Source organism: Dinoponera quadriceps, unplaced genomic scaffold (genome assembly GCF_001313825.1).
Source record: "Dinoponera quadriceps isolate SergipeBrazil2010 unplaced genomic scaffold, ASM131382v1 scaffold1872, whole genome shotgun sequence".
Classification (NCBI taxonomy): domain Eukaryota; kingdom Metazoa; phylum Arthropoda; class Insecta; order Hymenoptera; family Formicidae; genus Dinoponera; species Dinoponera quadriceps.
In genome coordinates, this window is record NW_014555944.1 from 1,664,025 (window position 1) to 1,670,800 (window position 6,776).

The following is a 6,776-nucleotide window of genomic DNA, read 5'->3' on the forward strand; positions in this document are numbered from 1 at the left end:
AGAGAGAGAAAGAGGCGCGAACCGCCGCGCGAGTAATCGCGCAGCTCGCGAAATTGGCGTCACGCAACAAATTGATGAACGTCCCTCGACGTCATCCGTCGTAACGCCGGCGAATATACGCGCCATGTATCCGGCTTTATAAGGGGATGGAGAGGGAGGGAGGGCTGTCGGTGGAAAGAGTGGTTGGCCGAGTGCGGGCGGGACGCGAGAGTCCGCCGCAGCCAATTAACGTTCACTCATTAATCCGATTAATGGTGAATTACGCGAAAAGTCCGTTATCGCCTTAGAACGCGTGTCGCCGATGGGATCAACCGATGGTGCCCGGGCTGTCATCGATCGCGTGTATTCTCCGCGCCTCATTAACCTCCGGAGTGGCGTTTGGACGGCCGAAGAGAGCAGCGAACCCCTTAACCCCGGGATGAACAGCGTTCCGAAATTGGAGCCTTAAGTAATCTGAGGGGGCCGACACGTCGCGCCCCGGCGGAAATCTGCCTTCAGTTTCAGGCGGCGACGGTTATTTCACGAGTGAAAGCGCCATCCGCCAGAACTGTCGCATTAATCCGTCTTGATCGCGTAACCGCACATCATGCGTGCGCATTATCATTCTCAGCGAGTACGCGAGGCGGGTTCTCGATACGACGATAAGCCACGATCGCGGGAATTCCATTTAACAAAGGCGTGCTTTCGCCTCGTTGGGATCGGCGTTTAACGAGATCGTTAAATTACTCTTGGTGTTCGCGCCGGACGACACGGCTAATCTAGAACATCGGTAACAAGAATATAAACACGTCGCTGTGGTCGCCGTTCCGAGTTAAAACCGGAAGTGCACAGCTATGATACGTGAAATGTTCAGATACTACTGAAAAATAGGCGCAAACCAAAATAAATTGATAATCAATCGTAATACGAAACACACGAACTTTTCTTCTAACACATTTCGACAACTTTGTGAATGGCATGCCTTTATTTGCTGTCACTCAGCAGCTAATAACTTTGGTTTCAACGAGAGATACAGGTTTATTATATCATTATTTGTTTTCATCATATGCTTACTTCGCAATTGATACAGAAAAGGATAAGAGATGGTTTAACTACACTTGGACTGACTTTTGCCTCTTGCTGGAAAGCAACCTTTCCCAGCAATATCTTTAAGCGTTCTTCAAGTTGTCTTATGCGACCTCTGCCCATTGATACATCCCAATCGGAAGCTGATCCAAATATGACGGAGCTAATCAGAAATCAGACACACGGAGCACTGATAGAAAATTATAGTTACTTTCGGTGCCAACCATATTTTTTAGTAACAGCAACATATAAAGTTATTATTACTGACATTATAACAACAATTATTTAAAAATGGTGCTCCTAATTCTTCCTATGGTTAAAATAAAAAAGTGAATGGCACCGAAAATAACTATAATTTTCTATCAGTGTGTCTACACTTATTATAAGTACTCTAGGCTAATTCAGAATTCAATGCCATGTACCGTTCTACAGTCATTGTCCTCGTCGAATACAGACGTTATCGACGGACGCAACCCCGATGGAAAACTGATGATTCAGCGGCACAACAAAAGACCTCAGAGTGAGATAATTATTGTATATATTATGTCTCGACTATTTATAGTTAACCGAATGTCAAAATGCCGCTCTAACGAAACGTTAAACGACAATTATTTTCATATCGGGACGGCGGCTTCCGGGCGACTACAGCGTGCGTCCCTGATCCAACCGGGCTGTCGCCACGCCATCGTATTTTCCGACAATTACCCCATATGCGTAGAGACAAATAGCGAGCTTCTCCCTCTCTCTCTCTCTCTCTCTCCTCATCTCGCTGGCTCTCAAATTGAACGTGACGATCAGTGCCCAGGGCTGGCTAGCGTGGCGAACGATCGGCGGTGGTTGGACGGTGCGGACGGCTCGCCGCAGCCAATTACCGCTCTCTCATTAACCCTGTAATAATCGCCGCGCCGTCTGCATCTCACTCGCGCTCGCTCTCTCAACGCGAGCGTGTATCGCGCGCTCAGGCACATAATCGCTCATGAAAAAGGGCGCGCGCGGTGCTCGAAGCGAAATAATTGTCTATAGATGCAACGGAGCGCCAGGATCGGATCTATTTGCAAAAACCGCGAAACGACTGTTCGGTATTGCGCAACCTTCGAGAAAGTCTTCCAGTCAGACAGCTTATTCTTTCTCGCCAATTTTTCGATTCGAGGATTCGATCTCCGAGTAGTGCCGCTAACAATCCGAATCGGTCAAGAAACCACGTCCTCTTCGATCACACCAGGGACGTTGTGATATTACTGATATAATACTGGTATCGATATTTTCCTTTCAATACCGGGTATTTTTATATCGATATTTTCTCTCGATATTCGTACCCGTATCAAAACTACTTTGTTCCAATATCTTTCCGATATCTTCTATTTTTAAATTTTCACTCAGTCGATCTTCAAATTTCATATATTTTTGCTTCACGAAAATAAATGTAATATGCAATTTACCTTTTAAACCTATCTCTCCTCACGATTTCTGTTATGTTAGTTTTACGATTGATTATTGATTATTAAAGTAAAAGAGAAAAACGTCCGGACATTTTTACAAGTGTGCGGAGTCGATCACGAATGCCATTTAGTGCGTATGTTATTTTATTATCAGATATGTATAATTTTTGGCACGCAATTCCTCGTTTCTGACGTCATCAAACAAGGATAATCGAGGCCACAGAAGGTTTAACATATCCTTTTTAAAGTTTCTAGATTACAAACCGCAGAAAGTCTAATGAAGAATGTAGAAGTATCTTTATGCAAGGCAAAATTATTATGTATAGACGTACGAAATCTTTAACAAGGTAGCTTGCAAGACAAACACTTTATTGATTTTATATTTCCTCTAATTTCAAGTTTTTTTAACTTTCGAAAATATCGATATCAATATTCTTGTTTTGATAGTGATATCACTAATAATATCGATATTCTTGATTAGACATTCGTCTCAATGTTAGTATCGATACCTTCGTGGTATTACAACATCCCTAGGTTACACCTCAGAAAGCGCATTACTGATTCGCGATTGTGACACCGCGACTTATTCAGTTTTGAATAAGAAGTTATCACGAAGGGTCACTTTGCGTTTGTCATTTTGAGTTTGCGAGTCACCCGAGACTGAGTGACGGTCCAAATGCGCGCATAGAAACAAGCGCGGTAGACCGATCTTAATTAAGAAAATTAAGCTACTTATTGCGCAGCTACGAAGTTCAGTTTCCTCTCTTCTCCCCGTTCTCTCAGCCTCTCAGCCTGCCTCGTGTCTCATCGTTCTCTCCTCCTTCCATTTCCTTCCTGATTCATGCACAAAGCAAGCCTGACCCCTTGCGCTCCGTCTCATCGGTGGCGGTCCTCCTTAATGAGCGCGCGCGGCTAATTGGTCGGAACTTTATTAACGCCAGAAGCATTCGAAATCGGTCGGCAAGATATCGGGGAAGTTCGCGAACGAAAAACGGCGACGCGATTTTACGCGAGTACTCGAGTATTCATTAAATACAACGACTGTGGTGACATCGGCGTGGTGCCGCCCGCGGCCGGCGATATTCTCCCATCGGAAGGATCGATCGAGCTATTTGTGTGGTTGTACACGATTACAACTACGGAAATATCACTCGATTCGTAGGTACTCCGGGCGATTTCGCCGATAACCGGATAATTAACGTTGAACGTTAGTTCAACCGATCCGGCGCACTTTTCTCGAGAAAGAGTCGAGAAAAGTACAAACTTCAGATGAAAACAATTACACGCTACAGGAAGGCGTCTTAATATCCCGTCAGATACGTCATATACGAGACATGTGTATACATTACGATTCGAACTCTCACAAATGACTTCGTAAAATCAATTGGAATATGCTAAAAGTGGAATATGTACAGAGTGTTGCGTCAACATGCAGGTCAATATGACAGATTGCCTATTTGTTTTTCTTGCAAGCGCACGCATTTGGACATGAATTCAGCACGGTATACTCGTTTGCAGAACGTTCTGCACTAATATTTTCCAATAAAAAGTGTGAAAAAGTGTGCGTAAATCGTGTCACAAGCGCGCATACGCCTCTAAATCCATTCTGAATCCGTGTTTGAGCGCGCACGCCTGCGAGCGAAGCGACTGGGTAACCCGTTATGTTGACCCGAATGTTAATGCAATATATCGCACATAAATGTATGTAATTGTATTGTAAACGTACGTATTGTACATAAATGTATCTAAGATTGAAATCGAGGCGTCTGTTCATATAACGCCTGGATTCGAATCTGGAATTTTAATCGATTGGCTGTTTCGCAAATAAGTACGATACGACAATTTCTAGAAATACGGTGTCCGTTGCAACTTAGTGGCTGATACAAATCGATACAGCTAATTTAGTAACGATATCGTCAGCGGAGATATTTCATAAAAAGCCATAAAATATAAATAGGATTTACGAAGCACAGCGAAGGCTTGTCTGCGAGGATTTAAGTCGATGATAGGAATCTTCTCGGATTCCTCTTCGCATTTCGACCTGTCTTTTTTTTTTTACGTACTTGCCAGGATCTCTTTATTGCAACGCAACCACTCCTGCGACTTAACGTCAAGCCGGTGAAATATTACGTTTCTCGTTATAAGGTCTCCGTTATAAGAAAATGCGAATTGTGTATGTGTGTGTCTATGCGCACGTGTGTGCGCGCGATACTGTAAAGTGGGGTGAAATTGCACTAACAGAAATAGCTCTGTTTTCTGACGTAAAGGAAGTTTTAAAACTGTGTGATTTCTCTAAAACAGTGAATCGATAAGCAATCGATAGCAATCTCATGTATATTTAAATTAAAAGCATAATGAAATCCCACTTTTTTCAACTTTAAAAATTATAATTGAATTTTCACCTTAGTTAAGAAAATATTCAAATGTTGGAAGCTAAAGGAACGATAAATGCAAATAATCTTAATTCAGTTTCACAAAGTTAGAAAATTAACTAAGAAACGCTATAAGGAATAAATTAAGAAATATTAACAATTTTCACTCTTTATTATGTGGCTTTAGGTCGAGATAATAACCAGAGCGGGCTATAATTAAAAGACGGAACTCTAATACGAGACGTAGATAATACGGGCGTCATTTCACGCATAAAATCGTACAGTTAACTTGAGATATATTCACGAGGAGAGCGGAAATGCATGCAGAGTTAGACGATAAAAATGCCCGAGATACCTTTCGCCGCGCTTCGCAGTAACCCACTTCATTTTATTTCGACTTTTCCGACGACTTTCGGCGGCTCCCGGTCGTATATTGAAATTTTCGTCACACACGCGAGAACATAAGGACCGCCCATACACGTATGGCTCGGCGATAAAGGACGCGCAGCTTATTGCGGAACGGAAAGTCATACGCTAGATGGAGATCGTTGTTTTCCCTTTATGGGGTGCGTGCAACTGCGAATGGAATATACATGAGCAGGTCCGCAGCTAGGTACGCGAGAAGGGTGCATCCGATAGCTAGCGCGCATCCACGAACCAAAAACCTTTTCAAGGAGATGCGCCCCAGGAGACCAGCGCGTACCTCCCTCCATTTTGGGTCGCCTCGGGACGACCCTTAATTTTATACTTACTACTCGCCGCGACGGACTTCTGTCAGTCTCCCTAGTCTCGTGGGAACCACGCAAAAAGACGCACCAGAATCCGAGAAGACATACACATACACACACCGGATCTTTTTCCGGTGAGAGTCCTTGCTAGGATCATTTAAACTTTACGAGATCTCTTTAGAAGAATAGAAAATACCGATACTTTACCGGATTCGAATATTTCTACTCGACTGTTTTCTCTTTTCATTCGTGGGAATCTCAAAGTTATTTTTACTGAAGTATACTCGTTCAAGGATCGTGTCATTTTTACTTCAGATAGCGTGCTTATTCTAACCTGGTGCGCTAACGGACACCATTTATCTTCGAATCTTCTTCAAGTAATCTTGTACTGTCACAACTTTCGCGAGATGACTTTGCGACTCTCACCGGCACTCAATGCTGTTATAACGTTCTCTATATCGTAATACTAACAATACACGTTATTAAGAATTATTAACCGTCCACTGAGAAGACCGTTTCTCTGAGAATGTAATAAAATACGTATCGGGCTTTATTATGTCGTAGACGCAGACATTTTTACGGTCGCCACGGAAAAGGAAAAAAGGCGTTTCTTGACGTTCATTGCGCCACAGATCCATTTTTACGGGTTCTGCTCGTTACCGTGGCGCCGCGACGTTACTTTTATTATGTATCGCGCGAGCCGGAATTTATCGCTCCACCAGGCGAGAAAATACCGTATAGCGAGCGAGCGAGCAAGCGAGACAGAGAGAGAGAGAGAGAGGAGGAGGAATTTTCGGTCCGACCGGAAAGTTTATCGAAACGTCGTTAAGCAGTTACCTCCGGTACGGTCGATGGCGTCATTCGTTTTGTTACAGCTGGCTGTGCCGGAGCGCCACGTAAGTGCTTTCCGCGGGATGTTTAGGCTTGGAAAGGCGAAACCGGTCACGTTCTCGATATCGGAGGCGTCGCCGCTCTCTGTACACACTCTCCATACCTTCCTTCCAACAAGGCGAGAATTATTGGGTCATTGAACCGACTAAATAACACAAGAACGCATCACGATATTCTCGCAATATTCTCCACTCCTCATATACACCGTATTAGGGATATCGAATTATCTAATCCGTTAATTCACGGTCCGTTATTCAAAACCGTTATCATCGGGTGGGTGG